General features: G+C 45.5%; 1 protein-coding gene across 4 annotated transcripts in view; it reads left to right on the forward strand.

Annotated features, from left to right (window-relative positions):
• The window catches only part of MFSD6 (major facilitator superfamily domain containing 6), a 505191-nt gene that overhangs the window by 49433 nt on the left and 433778 nt on the right, over positions 1 to 21980 (forward strand). The gene's annotated exons all lie outside the window — the stretch shown is intronic.

Consider the following 21980-nt stretch of genomic DNA (forward strand, 5'->3'; position numbering starts at 1 on the left):
AGACTGCTCACTTGCAGGCTAATATTTTACTGTTATGACTGATAATGCAAGATAGCAAATCTAAAAACTTCCAACTCAGGCTCTGTATGCATTTACTCTGTCTGCTCCTAGTCCCTGGGAAGCAATCTGCCCTCCATCACTTCCTGGAAACTAATCATCTGTGACATTTCTCTGTGTATTGACTCTTGTTCTTTGCTGTTGCCATAAAGAGCACGCAGGTGTCTGCCCTGAGTACACACAGAGTGCACTAGTGCATCTTTAATGAAAAATAAGAAAATGTAAATAATAAATGGCTGCCACATTTAGGCTATGTGCGCACGTTGCGTACAGTCACTGCAGAAATTTCTGCAGCGATCTGAAAAGCACACGTGCGCTTCAAATCGCTGCAGAAAATGTCCGTAGTGGAAAAACAAAAGCCAATTCCATGCGGTCTGACTGCAGCTCCTGCCATAGACATGGCAGGGGCTGCAGGCAAAGCGCACGGAAGAAGTAAGGCTATGTGCGCATGTTGCGTAATTACATGAAGTTACGCTGCGCTTTGTAGTGCAGCATAACTGCATGCGTCCTGCGTCCCCTGCATAATCTATGAAGATTATGCAGGCGCCGTGCGCACGTGGCGTCTTAGAGCGCAGCGCTTCGGCTGCTGCCCGAAGCGCGCCTTCTAAGAAGTGACATGTCTATGGGAGGAGCTGCAGTCAGAGAGCATGAAATCGGCTTTTTTTTTTTTTTTTCCACTACGGACATTTTCTGCAGCGATTTGAAGCGCATGTGTGCTCTTCAGATCGCTGCAGAAATTTCTGCAGTGACTGTACGCAACGTGCGCACATAGCCTAACATGTCACATCTTAGAACGCGCGCTTCAGGCAGCAGCCGAAGCACTGCGCTCTAAGACGCCACGTGCGCACGGTTCCTGCATAATCTTCATAGATTATACAGGGGACGCAGGACGCATGCAGTTATGCTGCGCTACAAAGCGCAGCGTAACTGCATGTAATTACGCAACGTGCGCACATAGCCTTATAGTAAAGAACAAATATTAATGTTCAACAGATCTGCAACTAATTAATGTTGGGAGACCGCTGCTTTCCCGAGGAAAATAAACATTGTGCCCAGGGCATGAGCTATCATCACATTCGTACAAGAAGAAAAAAGACCTCAGTAGTAACATGTGCAACACCAACCTATATAAAGGTATACATTTTTTGTCCAAAAAATGCATACAAAACACACTGATAGTAAAACCATTTAAAAACAGAGCAGCCCATATCCCAGATAACACACATAAGCATATGCTGTATACATATTGTAGCAAATATTTGGTCCCTTTCAGCAGATAAATATCCAATTATATATACTCTCTAGACATATATTATGCACGGTAGATACTGTGGAATAGCAATATAGTACAAAGGATCAGTTGTTGTGACCAAGATCACAATAACACAATGAGATATAGTGATGGAGATAAGAAACTCCTAGATGTCTAGTATAGGAAATAACCTCTGTGAGGTGGCATGGTAAGCAATACAATAAAAAACATAACCAGTATAACCTATCACATCAATTGTCAAATATAAAGCAATAGTAAAACTGATCCTAAGACAAAGTTTGCAAAGTAGTTCCTGAGGAAAAGCAGTAGATAACAATATCAGAAATATACTGTATGTCAGTGACCAATATAAGCTACTGCATAATCCCTAACTAACCACATAGTCAGAAGAGGTTACCCATAAGCAAGAAAAAGTGGAGCCATCAACCTCACATTGTATGGGAGTGATGTACAAGGAGATAGTAATGCAAGGATACTACAATACCATATCCAGACCCTGGTAAGTTGCTGAAAAATAGAAAGACATTGGGGATCCGGTATCTGGGGGACAGTCAGGCAGCCTGCCCAACGCGTGTCGCCGCCATTTGTGGCTTCATCAGGGGCTATCGTCACATTCGGGAAAACATTTCCTTTACTGGGACAATACCATTTTATAATTTATAACATACCAACCAGTAGTGCTATGTAAAACGCTTTTCCCATCAGACATATTTATCACCTCTCAATGGGATTAATGTATAGTCACTGGGGAGCACACTGCTTGAACCCCACTAATGCAGGGGTCTGTGTATCCTCCTACTCTGCAAATGAGGATGAGTTTAAATGGAACCTGTCACCTATAAGAGGCCACTACCAGTGGGCCCTCATATACAACATTCTAACATGCTGTATATAAGAGCCCAGGCCGCTGTGTAGAACATAGAAAACACTTTATAATACTCACCTAACGGTGCGCTGCAGTGGATTCTAGTCAGATGGGCGTCTACAGTGTCGGCGCCGCCTCTTTCGACCATCTTTATCGTCCTTCTTCTGTAGCCGCGGTGCATGACGCGTCCTACGTCATCCACACTCGCCGGCATTGAGGTCCTGCGTAGGCACACTTTGATCTACCCTGAGCAGTGCAGATTAAAGCATTGAAGTGTGCCTGCGCGGGACTGGCAAGTGTGTATGACGTAGGACGCGTCATGCACACAGGCATTCAGAAGGAGGACGAAGATATCCGAAAGAGGAGGCGCCGGCACCAGACAACGGAGACGCCCATCTGACTAGAATACACCTCAGCGCTACCGTTAGGCGAGTATTATACAGTAAAGTGATTTTTACATTCTACACAGCGGCCTGGGCTCTTATATACAGCATGTTAGAATGCTGTATATGAGAGCCCACTGGTGGTGGCCGCAGCTTATAGGGCAAAAAACTAGTGACCGGTTCCCTTTAAATGAAGCTGTTATGTTTAAATGACAAGTTAATTTTACAGGCTTAACGGCGTTCCTATCCTTTGCAGAGTACACTGAAGTATCCTCTGAATCCAAGACAAGATTGGTTTACAGTTGCGAAAAGACGTTTTACATTTTTTAAAAAATGTAATTACTTCTGTCAGGTTGCTGTGATGCCATTTTCCTGGTGATTTAAGTAAACAGGGAGCAAATGGTTGTCAGCTCTCAGGATAAAGATTGTGTTTGACATGGTTTTATCCCTTTATGTGTTAATTTTCCACATATGCAGGACCAAATGTTAGGCATGCTTTGCCATGGGTAGTCTAATTTTGCTTACTAAAATGTTTTTGCGTGTGTATGCACATGTTTTTCAAATAAATTTGGCTTGGTCTCTGCCTTTTTGTATCACCAGATGTCAGGAACCTTATTATTGTGAAAGTGAAGTCAGGCAAAAGCCAAAAAAGGGCAGTTATGGGGTTCAACTGTTCTCAGAGTCAAGTGTCGCGTATCATAAAGAAAGAAAAAGGAGCTGACGAACACTGAAAACTTCCACCAAAGTTGATCATATTTTTAAGAAAAAGTTTGTATCTGATGTCCATAAAAGTGCTGTACAGATTTCGCATGAAATGAACAAAGAATATGGGGGGAATCGCCAAACTGTGGTGCGACTGCTAAAAGCAGTAGGCTTCAATGCCCAATTGCCAGTCAAGAAGCCTTTCATCTCTGCAAAAAAACGGAAGGTCCAGTTTGAGTTTGCCAAAGAACACAGCCAATGGAAAGCGACAGATTGGTCTGAGGCAGCGATGGCCAAGCTTTTGAGCTTGGTGTATCAAAATTTGTAAAAAAAAAAAAAAAAAAAAAAAAAGCATAACTCTGGTGGTGTGTCACTTCTTGAAAAATCCATAATTTTGTGACATTTGTATCTCTAATAGCAAAATGTTATCTGATGATGACTGCTGGGGGGTGGGACAGAAGATAACGACTACTTGAGGAGGGGGCGTGATGATTTTCTCCTCTTCCCTTCCCCCCAGCAGTCCTGTCATCTGTAGTAATATCCTTGTCCCCTGTAGTAATGTGCCCATCCTTGTCCCCATCCTGTAGTAATGTGCCCATCTTGTCCCCATCCTGTAGTAATGTGCCCTGTTCTAGTCAGGAGACCGCTGATATTCCCGTAAATATCCCATTCAAGGGTAGACTCTTTCCCAATCCAAGAAAAGAGGCAACCCAAGAACTATGAACTACAACCCCAACAGTCCAGGAGGAAAAAAAAACGGTAAATCACACAAATGGAGCACAAGAGTAGTTGGAAACGAACTGGCAGCAATCCCCTGACTATATATACACAACTAGAAATAGTGGTGGAGTGTGGCTGCTTTACCTAGACGCCTCGTCACCACCTAAGAAACTATCTAGCCTCAAAGATGAAGAAAGGAATCCTAACTTGCCTTAGAGCAGCCCCAAAGGGATAGTTAAATACCCCAACATATATTGACGATGTTATAAGAAGCAAACATTACACAGTTGGTTAGGAAAAGACGAGCAAAGAGAGGCCCTGCTAACTAAGACACCAAAAAATAGGAAAAATCACTGGGTGCAAGCAGAAAAACCCCTAACATATCCCAACTCCTGATGATCACAAATCACCTTAGAACCACATGATACTCCTCCCACTCGGGGAACTCTTGTGCAAAACACCATACAGGATTAGTATCCAAAAAGGTTGTCAGAAAAAATTGCTTAGTAGCAACTGCCATAGGCAGAAAAATATCCAATGTCCAACACGACTAATATTGAGCAGTACATAGAAGTGGAATACTAAATACAACAAAAGTGAATATGCAAAAATAGTGAAAAAAACTTTCACTGGATTCTCAGCAATGTCCTTTTGATAAAGATCATCAGTGGGAACGCAATTTAACATAAACGCATATTTGAGCAAAAAAACGCAGAACAATGTTAAGACAGAGAGAAAAAACTCCACTATGTGTTTTTTCCCTTAGAATGAACAGTTTCCATAGCATTTCAAAACGAATTGACACAGAATCAAATAAACATTGCACACGGGAAAAATGCATGAAAACCATTCAGCCCCATGAAAGAAGACAAAGTACTTATCCCAGGCTCCAAAACATGAGATCAAGATGACTAGGAAAAAAGGCAAAAACTGCAGACAAACTGCAACAGACAGCGCTGGAGATCTCCAAGGAAAAAAAAAACAAGCTGGTGAACACTGGAAAAATGTCCGGTGGGTCACAGGCACACTGCTGACACGACAGGAGGAGCTGGTGTGCAAGACACGTTCACTGGAGCTAGATCGACAGAGAACACAATATCACCAGTGTCTCAGTCTGAGGCAGAATACCTTCCTTTATACACAGGGGCTGGACATGATTGGCCATTGGGATTAGAGCCAGGCCCTGAACCTGTTTTAGTGACGAGCAAACAACCTGACACACTTCCAGCACTGGCCACTAGAGGGAGTCCAGAAGCATCATCAGGAGAATCTTAACTTCTTCACAACCAACAGCCAAGCAAACAGAGACACCATCCATAACAGTGCTCATCCTGTCCCCTGTAGTAATGTGCCCATCCTTGTCCCTATCCTGTAGTAATGTGCCCATCCTTGTCCCCATCCTGTAGTAATGTGCTTATCCTTGTTGAAATGTGCCCATCTTGTCACCCTTGTAGTAATGTGTCCATTCTTGTACCCATCCTTGTCCCCTTCTTTTAGCAATGTCACATCCTGTAGTAATGTCCATTTCTTTGCGCAATGTCGCATCTTGTAGTAATGTCCCCTATTTATGCCACATTATGCCGTTTACACATACAGACACATTCTTGTCATCTGTCCTCTATTCCCTCGGTGTCCTCTTTCCTGCCTCTTGCGGCCCGCTGACCCCCTGAGGATCGTGGCCCTATGCCGGGGGCTGCAGCCATCTGCGCTTTACTTCAGATGATTGATTTCCCCTGCTGCGCACAGGAACTCTCTGCAGAGTGTTACCAATGGCAGCCACTGGCCAATCCAAGGCCACAGATGTAACACAATCACGTCACCTGCTGGCCTCTGATTGGCCGGCTACTGCAGAGTTCCTGTGCCCAGCAGGGGAAATAAAAAAAGGACCTGCGGGCCACAAGTAATTCTTGGCCACATTCATCCCGTGTGTTTGAGACCCCTTGGTTAGAGAGGGGTGTGTTATGTACTGCGTGGAACATAAGCATGCCTCACGCAGGACCCTGATTGAAGGTACAGAACACAAATTCCTGGCGGCCGCATTCCCATCTAGAAAACAAGCCGCGGCCGCCGGTGATTTGATTAGAACTGCATGTGCGCCCGCCGAGCCAGTCATTTCGGAACAGTTTAGCCGCACATGCAGTTAAATCACCGGCGGCCGTGGCTTGTCTTATTGATCAGGATGCAGCCGCCTGCCTCTACCACATGTATCAGCAAAAATGACTTGGCGTGTCACTACTTACACGCGTCTCATAGGTTGGCCATCACTGGTCTAAGGTGTTGTGGTCGGATGAATCCAAGTTCAATCTGTTTGGTAGTGATGACAAGCACTATATATATTGCACAATGGGAAGAAGTAATAATGTAAGGTACCAAACACCTTCAGTGAAACATAAAATAATGGCAATGTCAAGATTTGGGGCTGCTATTCTGCATCTGTCATTGGCCCTCTGCATAGAATTGATGGAAATATGAATGCTACCATGTACAAGGTTATACTGGAGAATGTAATGCAGCTACATGGTAAAACCAAAGTAGGCAGGTGCTGGAAATTCAATCAAGACAATGATCCTAAACACACATCCAATTTAGTAAAAAATTTGTTAGCAAAGAAAAATGTTTGCATGTTGCAATGGCCAAGCCAATCACTTGATTTACACCTTATAAAGCACTTTTGGGATGAGTTAGGGCGACAAGTTGGGGCCGATACCCATAGCAACAAAGATGAATTGTTGCAGATTTGCAATGGAATGGAGCAAGATCGCTCAAGAGGTCTTGAATACCCTAGTGGCTTCAATTCACAGTCGGTGTGTGGCAATAATTAAAGCAAGAGGTTATCCTATTAAATACTAAGTTAGGGCATTATACTGTAAACCATGAATTAGGCTATGTGCGCATGTTGAATCTTTGTGGTGACCACAAAGATGCACGTTTTTGGCCCCAAAAAAACGCACCCGCGGCAAAAAACGCTACATCTGAAGCTCACAGTGAGTCCCATAGAACATGAGTGCCCGCTGTGAGCTCCACACAACAACTGAAGTGAGCCACATGATCAGCGGTGACGTCACTAACTTAACTCATTTTCTTTCCTTTATTGAGTGACGCTATACACACTGGACAGGTTCTGGCCGGTAATATGCATATCACAGACTGCTGTTCCCATCACAGACCTGGACGAATCGACGCAGCGCACAGTGAGTCTTCTGGGAGAAGGGTTCACAAGTCTGTAGTCACAAAGTGGGATTATATACTTTTCATTCTAGACAAGACAACCCCTGACAGGTTTTGTTACATCTGCACAGAAAAAAAGGTGTAAAAAAATGTAATGTTTCTTTTCAATTTTTCTTTTTCAGGTTTGTCTCAGTCTGGAGGACAGTTAACTATGTGAAATTAAGATTGGTAAATCATATACATCACATAGGAGACGCTGTACATACACACACAGCCATCACACACTGGCCGTATACCGAACACAGCCATTACACACTGGCCGTATATCGCACATAGCCCCGACACATTGGCCGTATATCACACACAGCCCCAAAACACTGGCCATATACTGCACACAGCCCTGACACGTGGGCCGTATACCGCACACAGCCCTGACACACTGGCTGTATACCGCACACAGCTCTGACACACTGGCTTTATACCGCACACAGCTCTGATACACTGGCCGTATACAGCACCCAGCCCTGACACACTGGCAGTATACTGCACACAAAGGTGACACACTGGCCATATACTGCACACAAAATTGACACACTGGCCATGTACTGCACACAAAATTGACACATTGGGCATATTGTATACCGCACACGACACACATTGGCCATATACAGTACACATGTATACTGTACACAGCACTCACACACGCCATACACAGCACTCACAGATGCTGTATACAGCAATCACACCCCATATACAGCACTCATACCCCATATACAGCACTCACACACTGGACATATACAGCATACATACACTGAACATTGAAGTCACTAATATATTAGATTAAACACACTTGGCTCAGATGCAAGTACCTACTGCTTAGTTGCCCCTGTAAGATCAGGTACTGCACACAAAATTGACACACTGGGCATATTGTATACCGCACACGACACACATTGGCCATATACAGTACACATGTATACTGTACACAGTACTCACACATGCCATACACAGCACTCACACGCTGTATACAGCACTCACAGACGTTGTATACAGCACTCACAGATGCTGTATACAGCAATCACACCCCATATATAGCACTCATACCCCATATGCAGCACTCACACACTGGACATATACAGCATACATACACTGAACATTGAAGTCACTAATATATTAGATATAAACACACTTGGCTCAGATGCAAGTACCTACTGCTTAGTTGCCCCTGTAAGATCAGGTGCAGCACAAGTTCCTGACTGACGTTCTCTCCTCATGCAAGATGGATGTACAGCTGAGCTCAAGGGCTACAGCAGAAAGCAGCCGTGCACTGACTGGTTAATGTTAATCAGCGCTGACTTCATTCTGTCTCCTGACTTCTCTGCGGTGCTAGACCTGAGCAGCCGAGCACAGAGGCTGAGTGCACAGGACGGCGGGAGCTCCCTCAGTGCCGTGCTGGCCCCTCCCCTGTGCTTCTAACTGTAATCTGACAGGAGATCGTGCAGTCTGCCGGCCAGCTGTGGGTGACTGCACAGCTCGCACATTGCTACCACTGGTCATGCTTGCAACGCATATGGGGATTTAAAGGGCCGGTAACCGACAGGAGGAGTGTCTGCCCGAACACTGCGGCCACTGGGAATCTGCTAAGGGGCCACAGAAAAAGCCATGGCGGGCCGCATACGTCCCGCGGGCTGGAAGTTCCCTACCCCTAGTCTAGTGGTACCTTCTTCTTTTTTTGCAAAAAAATGCAATATATACTCACACCTTTTAGTGTGCAGTATTATGATATAACTAAATGAAAAAACTAAATTTTCCCATCTCAATTGTGTATTTTCATAAAGGTTATAGAAGTTAAAAAAAAGACATATTTTCTATTGCTATATTATTTGTATCCTACAATACCATTTGTGCTGAGGAAACCATACAATCCTTTTTAAAAATTGTTAGTGTCAGCCATTACTACCTCTTGTGGTAGGGCATTCTACATCTGACTGCTCTAACTGTAAAGAACTAAAGAACCCTTTCCTATATATCTGCCGGAATCGCCTTTCTTCCATTGCACATGTGTGCCCCCTGGTCCTTTGTAGGGTCTTTGGAAGGAATATTTCCATATTTTTCGGATTATAAGACACACTTTTTCTCCCACATATTTGGGAGGAAAGTGAGGGTTGCATCTTAAAATCTTAATGTAGCTTACTGGGGGGGTGGAGAGGGGTCGCAAGAGGCCGGGCGAATGCTGAGGCAGCTGTGCAGGGGCTGCGGTAGCTGTGCGGGGTCTCCGATGGCTGCTGCTGGGGCGGCTGGGCGGTGTCTGCAGCGGCTGTGCAGGGTCTCCAATGGCTGCAGCGGCTGGGCGGTGTCTGCGCGGGGTCTCCGGCAGCTGGGCTGGCGCTGCTGGTCTAACGGTGATTTCAAATACTGCCGCCCGGAGTCGGAGTCTGCTCAAGCTCTTATCTGCGCAGGCGCCGCCTCCGGCCCATTGATCTCCCTCCAGCGGACTTTAGGAAAATGGTGCCCGTAGGAGGCGCTTGCGCAGAAGAGATCTCGACTTGCCATTGAACCTAGAGCTCAATCTGCGCTGACTCCGGGCGCCATTTCTTTGAAGCCCTCACCGCGCACAGCAGCCGCAGAAGCTGCCCCAGCCTCCTCCGCGGCCCCAGCACAGCCTACAGTTTGTTGTACACACACCGCCCCTGCTTCCGGTGACTCCTCCACCACCCCTACTGCCCCCTCCGGTAAGACACCACCAGACTACAAGACGGGAACCCCCCCTTTTTTTCAAACCTTTTTTTGCTCTGAATCTGGGGTGCGTCTTATAAAACGAAAAATATCGTAAGTGCCTGTCCTTTGTATAGAGCACACATGTATATCACAAAAGTGAGTACACCCCTCACATTTTTTTAACATGTTTTATTATATATTTTCATGGGACAAAACTGAAGAGATGACACTTTGATACAATGTAAAATAGTCAGTGTCCAGGTTGTATAACAGTGTAAATTTGATTTACTTTTTAAATATCTCAACACAGCCATTAATGTCAAATCCGCTGGCAACAAAAGTGAGTACACCCCCCTAAGTGAAAATGGCAAAAGTGTCAATATTTTTTTGTGGCCACCATTATTTTAAATCCCTGCCCTAAATTTTGGGTATAGAGTTTCACCAGAGCTTCACAGGAGCCACTGGATCCTCTTCCACTCCTACACGACGACATCACAGAGTAGGTGGATGTTAAAGACCTTGCGTTCCTCCACCTTCAGTTTGAGGATGTCCCACATATACTTAATAGGGTTTAGATTCTCCAAAATTAATTGACCCAAACAAAGATAAAATTAAAAATCTTGATTATACACAAACTACATATGCCAATATTAAAATTTCACAGAAAAAGGATAATGATTAGTGTTGAGCGGACCCGAACTTGAAAAGTCCGGATCCGCGCGGTCTCAGCGTCCGATCCGAGTCCGACCGCACGATCCGGGTTCGTGATATAGTTTTTTTTTGTTTTTTCTCTCTCTCTCTCTCTCTCTCTCTCTCTCTCTCTCTCTCATAATTAGAAATATAGTTGGTCTCCTGATTGTTCAGCAAAACAAAATTAACTTTGCAGACTTTTTTGTCCATAATACATCATTGGTCTCCCAGATTTATACCCACAACTTAATCATTAAAGGGCCAGTGCTTATTAATAAGATATCGGACAATATGTCCATACAATCATTATTTATACAAAACAATATATATATGCAAAAATATTAAATGTAAGGGAATAAATCTGGGGACCAAGTAATTAAATAGAGCAGAGATAATCACTCATAATCATTTTTTACCGTCAATACATATCTTTAATTGCACAAACCCTCATATTAAAACACTCAAAATATTGGCTAAAGTGCATAAGGATTAAATGACTAACAGCAAGATTCAGGATGAGTTAACTAAATCTGCCCCAGACTGAAATATTCCTTCATGAGTCTCCAAAAAAGCACATTGTGACTGCAGACTTTTTTCTTAGACTGCATAGCTCCACTAATAATACCTCACTGTTGCACTAATATAGTGCTTGTTACTGCAAGCAAAATTTTGTGCTGTCCTCAGTACTGTACCTGCTTTATATTCCGTACAAAGCCATTTAAAAATATGGCACACACGAATCCCCAACAAAGGCACCAAACACTCCAAAAGTCAAAATTTACAGTGTCGTACATGTAATGCCCCATAGAGTGCTCCAAAATGTATGTCCAAGAGCTCTCCCATTAATATGCGCCTCAGGAAGAGTCCCACAATATTGTCATGTATTGTTCCCACCAATATGGTAGTGCTCAAAGTATCAATGGAAGTATAAACACTTCCATTGAGGTAGTGAACCTTCACTTGATTGTTTTGCAGCCATAGTGGTTCATCATTTCCTGTAATCATTTCTGTTTTTGGATTTGTTTGTAAAATGTAAAAATGGATCCGTTAACAGATCCATTGACTCTTCATGCTTGACTTAAGCAGAGCAGTCTTCAAAGGCCTAAAAGCAAGGGTTGGTAGAATTCAGTGGCACATAATTCTTAAAGGGAACCTGTCACCAGATTTGGGGCCTATAAGTAGAGTTGAGCGAGTTCGATTTGAACGGTTCGCCAATTTCAAATTCGAGTGATTTTGGTCGGTGTTAGTCGTTCGACGAACTTGAACGATTTGCTTCAAGTTCAGCAGTTCGAGTTACCGTTCGATAACGGCTCGATCACCAAAAAGCGTAGCTAGTTAGTAGCTGGCTTTTCACTGTAATACTGTGAGTCACTGTTAATAATGATATTATCAAAATTCAGCGTATAGTGTGCGGAGGGGACGCGGTTTAGATCAGTGCTGCTGCTGAGTGCTGAAAGAATGGCGATCGACATTTTTTGTTTCCTAACCGCGCGTACAGTGGGGCGGGCCAGGCTGTTAGCCAATCACAGACACACACACAGCAAAGTGGATTTTTGCCAGACAACCAAGGGCATGTGGCATAGGCTGTGCATGTCACATGTTTTTGCCCTATAAGACCCGGCCATTTTCCCCATCGCCGCCATTATCTCTCTGCTGCGGGTGGGTGACAGTCACCGCTCCCGCTGCTGTGTGCGCTATAGACATACAGTGCAATCTATACATCGCTTTAGGGATTAGGGACTACTTGTAATTTCAGCCCTTTTCAGGGCTGCATTACAGCCGTTCATAGCCATTGTTGCTAGGCAGGTCTGTGCCAGCGCTGTGCAGGGGATTATATCACAGCGTCTGGCTAAATCAGCTCAGGCACTTCCTTGGGGCATAGTTTCATTGTCAGGGATAGAAAGGGAGGCTTCCTTTGCTGACAAGCAAGCTACAGCACCTCTGCATTGTACACCACCTGTCCATTTTTGCTACGCAATTTTTATTGCAAAAAGTGCAGGCAGTTTTAGAGCCATACTTTCATTGTCTGGGATACTATGTTAGGGTTCCTCTGCTGACAATTTTGCTATACCACCTCTGCATTGTACAGCACCTGTCTGTGATAGTCAGTGTTGGTTCTTCAGCTGTCAATAAAGCTAGACCACCTCTGCAATCTACACCACCTCTCCATTTTTGCTATGACATTTTAAGTATCCAATTTGTTCACAAACAAAATGAGTGGCAAAAGGACAGATGCTGGTGGAAAGGGGAACAGGCGTGGTGGAAAGGGAAAAAAGTTTTTGTCTGTGGGGTAGGTGGTAAAGCAACAGTAACATCTGCTGAAGAAAGGCCATCTTCCAGCAAAAGTAAGATGTCTACTACTTTCCATGGACAGTCTGATGTGATCCCTTTTTTACGGAACCGAACAACTCTACCAAAGGTAGATGATGCACAAAAAAAGCACATGCTTGAATAGATCTCAATTGCTCCATCAAGTGGCCTCTCCTCCACCTCAACTTCAACATCCCAAAGACTCCAGTCCTCTGAGTTGTCACCCCAATCGCACTTGCTTTCTAACAGCTCTCAAGTCTCCACCCGCCCTGCAGAGTATGGGGTAACAGAGATGGTTGAGTCTGCAGAGCTGTTCAGTCACACTATAGCCTGGGAATCAGAGGTCTGCTGCAAAGCTACAGTGAGTCCAGACCAGGAAATGATCTGCAGTGATGGCCAGAAGCTTTGTGAGTCAGATTCAGGCCCCGATGAAAAAGTTTCTGAGCATAATGTAGACCCTCATTCCCAAACTGTAACTCCTCTTGGTGGAGACAATGAGGAACATTCTGATGACGATGAGACTCAGATACCTGATTGGAATGACAACTTAAGTATTCGGTCTCGGCAGGAAGAGGTTAGCTCTGAGGACGAGGGGAGTACAAACACACTGGGTGATGATGAGGTTGTAGATCCCACTTACTGTCAACCCACAGTCAGGCACTTGATGAGGTCAGCAGAGGCGATGGAGGAGGATGCGACTGACGACGAGGTTAGCTTGTGCCTTCCTGGACAGAGATGGAGTATTGGAAGCATGTCAACAACTGCATCCTCAGCCACATCTCTACCTCTGAGCACAAGTCGGGGTGGCTCTGCAGATCACATGGGCTCAAAGCCTTGCCTAGGCTGGTCCTTTTTGACATCGCAAAGGATCTCCCAACTCATGTCATCTGTAAGATTTGTCGCCAATCTCTAGGTAGAGGCCAAAACCTCACTAGTTTGACTACTTCGACCATGAACCGTCACATGGATATCAAGCATAAGTCCCAGTGGGCAGCTCACTGTGCTACAATGCGGCCTAGCGAGTGCGCCAACCACCGTCTGCCCCTTCAAGTGCATCCGCGCGCTCTTCATCCTCTATGACTGTGGGGACAGCAGCCACACATGCTTTGCGACGCAGACCTTCCACCTCTTTAATCGCAGCAGGCAGTGTGGTTGGCAGGTCGTCAGTTGTTTTGGAAGTGGAAACAGCTGCTGGTGTTGAGCTCTCTCAGACATCGAGAGCACCAACTTTGGATGAAGGCAACATTATGTCTCCGCCTGCACTTTCCTCACAGACCAGCTTTTTAACAGGGGCACAATACTCAACGCCGTCTCAGCACAGCAGCCAGCCCTCTGTCCCTCAGATGTGGTCAAATAAAAGACCATTTCCTCCTACCCATGACAAAGCTAAGAGGTTGACTTTCACCCTCTGCAAGCTGTTTGCTACAGAAATGCTGCCTTTCCACCTGGTGGACACAGAAGATTTTCGAGACCTTATGTCCGTCGCAGTGCCCCAGTACCAGATGCCCAGTCACCACTACTTCTCCAAGAAAGGTGTGCCTGCGCTACACCAGCATGTCGCACACAACATCACCGCTTCCTTGAGAAACTGTGTGTGACAGGGTGCTTTTCACCACCGATACTTGGACCAGTAAGCATGGACAGGGGCGTTAAATGTCGCTGACTGGGCACTGGGTAACTATGGTGAGAGATGGAGAAGAGTCTGCTGTACAAGTCTTGCCGTCCCCAAGAGTTGTGCGTCAATCCTCCTTATGTAGAAATTCCTCCACTGCTTCTGCCTCCTCAAACTCGTCTGGGTCCTCCACCTCCGCCCAAAGCCTGTCTGGTCAGGCCACCCGCGTTGTAACTGCGAATAAGGAATCCTGCACACCTCCTTACTATGCTGGCAGCAGAGCTCAATGGCATCAAGCAGTCTTTACGTTGAAATGTCTGGGAAATAAGAGTCACACAGTTAAGGAGTTGTGGTCAGCTCTGGAGAACGAGTTTCGTAAATGGTTGTCTCCACTCATCCTGCAACCAGGGAAAACCATGTGCGACAATGCTGCAAACCTGGGTGCGGTCCTTCGCCGGGGCAAGGTGACACATGTGCCTTGTATAGCTCACGTGTTGAACCTTGTTGTCCAGCAATTTTTAACCCACTATCCCGGCCTAGATGGGCTTCTGCACAGGGCACGGTCACTCTGCTCACTTCCACCATTCAAACGGTGCAGCTGACTGACTTGCATCGCAACAGACGTCTTTCGGCCTGCCGGTTCAGCGCCTGAAATGCGATGTGTCGACACGCTGGAATTCGACTCTCCACATGTTGCAGCGACTGTGGCAGCACCGCAGGGCCCTGGTGCAATACGTTATGACGTATAGCCTTGGCCAACAAGATGCAGAGGTGGGGCAGATCACGCTGATGGAGTGGTCTCGGATCAAGGACCTATGCACCCTTCTGCACAGTTTCGACATGGCGACGAATATGTTTAGCGCTAACAATGCCATTATCAGCATGACAATTCCATTCATTTACATGCTGGAGCACACTCTAAACAGTATTCGGAGTCAGGTGGTGAGACAAGAGGAAGAGGAGGAAGTACAGGAGGATTCATATGCGGAAGGGATACCAAGATCTACAAGGTCCAGACGTTCAGCATCACCAAGGCGGCAGGCATGGGACGGTGGGAGAGAGGGATTAACAAGGGCGCATGGTAGCAGTCAAACTGTTGAGGAAGGTGCAGGAGCCCAGGAAGAAATGGAGGACGAACTGGTGATGGGCATGGAAGACTCAGCAGATGAGGGAGACCTTGATCAAATTTCGGTTGTTCGAGGTTGGGGGCAGATGTCAGAGGAAGGAAACACGGTTATCACCTCGCCGACACAAACACAGCAAGGACTTGGTCCGCATGGATGCACAAGACACATGAGCGCCTTCTTGCTGCACTACCTACAACATGACCCTCGGATTGTCAGAATTAGAAGTAATGCTGACTACTGGGTTGCCACACTCTTAGATCCCCAGTACAAGTCAAAATTTGCCGAAATAATTCCAGCCATAGAAAGAAATGCACGTATGCGGGAGTATCAGCAGAATCTGTTATGCAATCTTAGCTTGGCTTTTCCACTAAACACCAGTGGTGAACAGAGTTAATCTCACAGTTGTAACTTGCCAACCATGGGACTGTCGAGTCATCATCAGTCAAACCGTACCAGCAGCACCGTATCTGGTTGTAACATTAATTTTATGGAATCGTTTCATGATTTTTTCAGACCTTCCTTTGCAATGCCACAAGAGACAAGAAGTCTGACACATAGTGAACGGCTGGAGAGGATGATACAGGAGTATCTCGAAGTGAATATGGACGTCATGACTCTGCAACTGGAGCCTTGCTCATTTTGGGCTGCCAAGCTTGAAAAATGGCCTGAGCTCGCCACTTACGCCTTGGAGATCTTGTCGTGTCCCTCAGCTAGCGTTCTCTCGGAACGTGTCTTCAGTGCTGCTGAGTGTGTGCTTTCAGATAAGCGCACACGTCTGTCCAGTGACAATGTGGACAGACTAACGTTCATCGAGATGAACAAGTCATGAATCCGCAAGGACTTTTCTACCCCTGTGTCATCCTGGGGAGAGTAAATGCTTGTGGATTTGGATTGTGCTTCATGCAAATCAACCTGTCAAGTTTGCATCTGGGGGACAACTGATGCCACTTAAGTGGTGTCTGTGGACCAATTTTTGGAAAAAAAGGAGACTCTGGTTGGAGTCCCCTTGCTGTGTTTTACATGATTTTAGAAGGTCATGACATGCCTATATCTGTGTCTCCTCCTCCTTTTACTCTTCCAGCTCTTTTGTTTTCGCATGCGTATATGTACTTGTAACTTTTCCATGTGTTTTGTGGTGTCTTGTTAGTTGTTTGTCACCTTTTGGACACCTTAGAAGGTGTTTTTTATGTGTTTGTATGTGTTTGCCTCCCATTGTTTTCAAAGGGGTTCGAAGATGTTCGCCGAACTGAGATGCCATTCAATAAACTGAACTCTAACACTAGGGGGGTGGCTCATCTCTACCTATAAGCTGCGGCCACTACCAGTTGGCTCTTATATACAGCATTCTAACATGCTGTATATAAGAGCCCAGGCCGCTGTGTAGAACCTAAAAATCACTTTATAATACTCCCCTACGGGGCAGGGCAATGCAGACCAGTCTTGGTGTCTTCGTTTTTCAGTACCAGCTCCTCCTCTTTCAGCCATCTTTGTCCTCCTTCTTCTGAAGCCTGGGTGCATGATGTGTCCTATGTCATCCACAGTAGCCGGCATTGAGGTCCCTTGCAGGCACACTACAATACTTTGATCTGCCCTGCTTAGGGCAGATCAAAGTGCGCCTGCGCAGGACCTCAATGCTGGCTAGTGTGGATGACGTATGACGCGTCATGCTTCCAGGCTTCAGAAGGAGAGGCCAAGAGTAAGGTAAAAGGATTTTGGCGATATGTTTAAAAGCAAAAAAAAGTGAAGGAGACGATTGGAGTCCTGCAGAATTAAAAAGGTGAAACGGTCAACAAGGTGGAACTGCAGGTGGAGCTACTAAATTCATATTTTATGTCTTCTCCCAAAAAACTAATGCAATAATTAACAATAATCGATAGAAATGATAACCAGGATGAGTCCAGCTTGACAATAAGCAAAGGATTGATATTGGAACACTTAATCAAGTTAAAGGAAACCAAGTCCCCAGGTTCAAATAATTTACACCCTAGACTGAGTCTTGAAAGAGCTAGCAGAGAAAATAATAGTAATTGCAAAAATCTTCAATAAGTCATGGGAAACAGGAGTGGCTAGGAGAGGACCCTCTCGATAGGAACAACATTTGCTCTTTTCCAATCTACAAAAAGGGGAAAATGGAGGATCCAGGGAATTACAGGCCAGTAAGCCTGACCTCCATAGCAGGAAAAATATTAAAGCAAATAGTCAAAGAACATTTACTTGGGTACCTGGATGGGAAGGCATTACTTAATCAGAGCCAGGACAGCTTTGAGTAATAAATCTTCTCAGACCAACCTGATTTCTTTCTATAACAGTCACTGAATGGTTGGACAAGGGGAATGCTGTGGATATAGTAGACCCTGACTTTAGTAAGGCATTTGATAAAGTATCACATAATATTCTCATTGAAGAAATTATCAAGTATGGAATCAACAAAAAAATCCAGTTATATGGATTCAAAACTGGCTTAATGATTGGGCACAGCGAGTAATACTAAACGGCTACACATCAAACTGGAGGAAAGTCAAAAGCGGGGTGCCACAAGGCTCTGTCCTCAGCCCACTACTGTTTAATATCTTTATAAATGATTTACACAACGCTATTTTTAGGGAACTCATAAAATTTGCAGATGATCTGTCAGGGCAGGGAGGACTGGTAGACCCAGGAGGTGGATCCGCTGGACCGAGCACCCCACCGGGGGGCAGGGTACACGGCAGCCGGAGCACTGGCGTGGCCGGGATGGGAGCCGCGTCCCACAGGGGACGGGAAGAACAAAGTCACTGGGGTCACGGAGTTCCTAAGACTGTACGGTATACTGGTACAGGTGCAGGGTAGGAAAGACGAACAGTAGTCCAGGACATGGCACAAGGGGACCTGAGCACCTAGCTCACAAGACAAGGCTTCAAGACACATTGATCAGGCGCCGCCCACATGGAAAGGCCAGTCTTATATACCCAGCACAGCCTCATGTCATTTCCTGCTGCAGGTGTTCTGGGCCTATAAGACCAGGAGAGTGGGCGCGGCCTGGTCCTATACAGAACTATGTGGCTAAGACTCAGAGTCAGACTCATAAGACCAGGAGCAGGACACAGGAGAGCACGAGCGGGAGCGGCAGCCATGACCGGTGGACACGTGGACTGGATCAGTGGTTAAGGAGCAGTGCAATGACGGTGAGGCCGGATCAGTGAGTACGGAGCGGTGCCGGGATGGTGCGACCGGATCAGCGGGTAAGGAGCGGTGCCGAGGCATCGGGAGCGTGACATGATCTTAAGATAGGAGGATAGGAGGATAGGAGGAGTAGCCAACACTAGAGAGGAAAGAGATTGCATTCAAAAGGATCTAGACACACTTGAACAATGGGCTGAGGAGAACAGAATGGTGTTTAACAGGGACAAATGCAAAATCCTACATCTGGGTAAAAAATGTAAAAAGCATATATTATAAGGGAGGAATAGAACAAAGCGATAACCTCGGGGGAAAAGGGCTTGGGCGTAATAGTAGATCTCAGACTCAACAAGAGCCAACAGTGTGGTGCTGCAGCTAATAAGGCCAACAAAATTCTGGGATGTATCAAGACAAGCATTAAATCTAGATCAAGAGAGTTAATTATACCCTTATACTCTGTCTGGTGAGACCCCACCTGGAATACTGTGTACAGTTCTGGGCTCTCCAATTCAAGAAAGACACATATATTGAAGCAGGTCCAAATAAGATCAACCAGTGGAGGTAGACGGTCTGCAAACTATGTCCTATGAAGACTGGGTAAAAGAACTAGGAATGTTGAGTTTGCAAAAGAGAAGGCTGAGAGGAGACTTAATAGTGGTCTACTAATATCTGAAAGGTAGTCACAGTGCAGAGGTAACTACCATATTCTCATTAGCACAAGGAAGTACAAGACGCAATGGGATGAAACTAAAAGGAAGGAGATTCAGGTTAAACATTAGGAAAAACTTTCTGACAGGGCAGTCAGAGAGTGGAACAGGCTACCACGGGAGGTATTGAGCTCTCCCGTTCAAGCGGAGCTGGATAAACATATAGCTGGGATGATTTAGGAAAACCTGCACTCACAGGGGGTTGGAACCGATAGCCCTTGAGGTCGGATAAACATATAGCTGGGATGATTTAGGAAAACCTGCACTCGCACGGGGTTGGAACCAATAACCCTTGAGGTCTCTTTCAACTCTACCATTCTATGATTCTAGACCTTATTTTTGGTGGTAATAGGTGCTTGATACTCGTTATGAGCAGTTGGGTGCTCGAATGGGTGCGACTATAGAGACCCGAGTATAATGGAAGTCAAAGGGGAACTCAAGCATTTTTCCAGAAGATGACAACCCATTGACGCCCTGCGATCATGTCACAAGGCCTCCAGTGGAAACTTCCCACCAGCATGTGTTAAATCTTGCTGTCAGAGATTGACAGCTTAATTTAACTAGTTAACAGCCACAGACGGATTTCCGATCCACCCGCAACTGTTAAAGGCACATGTTGAGTTTTCAGATCAGCCAACATGTGCAGGGAAAGGTGCGGGCTCAGCGTGTGAGCCCGCATCAAAGTCAGGGATCTGATATAGGACATATCAGTAGGTCCTGTGTCAGTAAGGGGTTAAATGTTTTTTCCTATTCTGTCCAACAGTTTTTTGTTTTTTTTATATTTCAGAAACCAATGTTTGAAAAAATTAGTCATCTGCTATACAGCCAGATTTGGAAGGCCCATTCCTCCTCTTTTTTTGTGTTAGAAAAGAATTTGTTTAGAAATTCCGGCTGGTTTTATTTCAAACTCCAAATAAAATTAATTTCTTTTTTTTACAATTTACTTATCCAAAAATTAGGGATACTTAGAATTTCACGGAATACATATTGGGGTTTGAGTAGTAAAGACATCTTATAAATGGTTAATTTACCTAACCAGCATGTTTCCATTTTCTCTGTTAGACATACTTTCCTGGAAGAGGAGAATAAGGCCTTGTGCACACGCTGCGTTTTTTCTACGTTTTTACGGTGCAGATTTGGTCCCATAACTGCATGCATTTCTTTCCCAGCAATGTCTGGGATTTCATTTTTGCTGTGCGCACGTTGCAGTTTTTTTTTGGCTGCATCTTTGTGGTAACCACAAAAATGCAGCATGTCAATTATTTTTTGTGTTTTATCCCTGCATTTCTGAGGACTGGCAGATCAATTCCCCGCCAATTCTGGATCTGCAGGAGATGAGATTGATCCCTGGTATCTGTCCAGATGCTGGTCCCCATGTAAAGTCTATGGCGACCAGAATCCGGCGCAAAGGAGTAGGAACAAGCGCTTCATACTACAAGCCACCGGGACGGCTGTCACACTGCTTGCGTGGTCTCTCATTCTTCTTCCTGGGCTGCTCATTAGGCTCATACATGTTCACTACTTTCCCCGCCCACCGGCATCTATAATTGGTTGCAGTCAGACGAGCCCCCACACTGAGTGACAGCATGTCTGAGACCTCCAATCAAAGACGCCGGTGGGCGGGTCTATATCGTACAGTAAAATAAAATTGGAGTAGGGTACCCCCATATTATCACACCAGCACAGATAAAGCCCGACAGTTGGGGGCTGGTATTCTTATGCTGGGGATACCCATGGTTATTGGGCACCCCCCAGCCTAAAAATATCAGCCAGGAATTGCAACATTCATTAGATGCGACAGTCCCGGAACTTTACCCGGCTCTTGCCCTGTTGCGGTGGTAATCTGTTTAAAGAAGGAGTTAATAGCAGCCCACAGCAGCCACTAAGTCCTAGACTAGTGATGGCAGATGTGTATGAGACACCCCATCACTAATCTGTAAGTGAAGTAAACACAAACACCGAAAAAATCTTTTATTTGATATAAAAGACAAAAAAGCACCCTCTTTCACCACTTAACCCCAAAAACACCCCTGCAGGTCCAACGTAATCTACACGAGGTCCCACGACGCTTCCACCACTGCTACATCTGAAGTTCACAGCGAGCACCATAGAACATGACTGCCCACTGTGTGTTCCACACAGCGACTGCAGTGAGCCACGCGATCAGCAGTGCCGTCACTCAGGTTACCCGCGGCCACAGCTGGAGTCCTCCACCTGTGATCGAAAGTCACCTGAGTGATGTCACTGCTGATTGCGTGGCTCACTTCAGTTGCAGCGTGGAGCTCACAGCGGGCAGTCATGTTCTATGGCGCTCACTCTGAGCTTCAGAAGTTTCTTTTTTACTGCGGATGTGTTTTTTTGGTGCCAAAAACGTGCATCTTTGTGGTCACCACAAAGATGCAACGTGCGCTCATAGCCTAATGTTTCTGAAAACTGCTTCCTGGACTGTCCAATAAGATACCCTTACAGTCAGGAAACTGGAAAAAAGT

This window comes from Anomaloglossus baeobatrachus, chromosome 7 (genome assembly GCF_048569485.1).
Source record: "Anomaloglossus baeobatrachus isolate aAnoBae1 chromosome 7, aAnoBae1.hap1, whole genome shotgun sequence".
Taxonomy (NCBI): Eukaryota; Metazoa; Chordata; class Amphibia; order Anura; family Aromobatidae; genus Anomaloglossus; species Anomaloglossus baeobatrachus.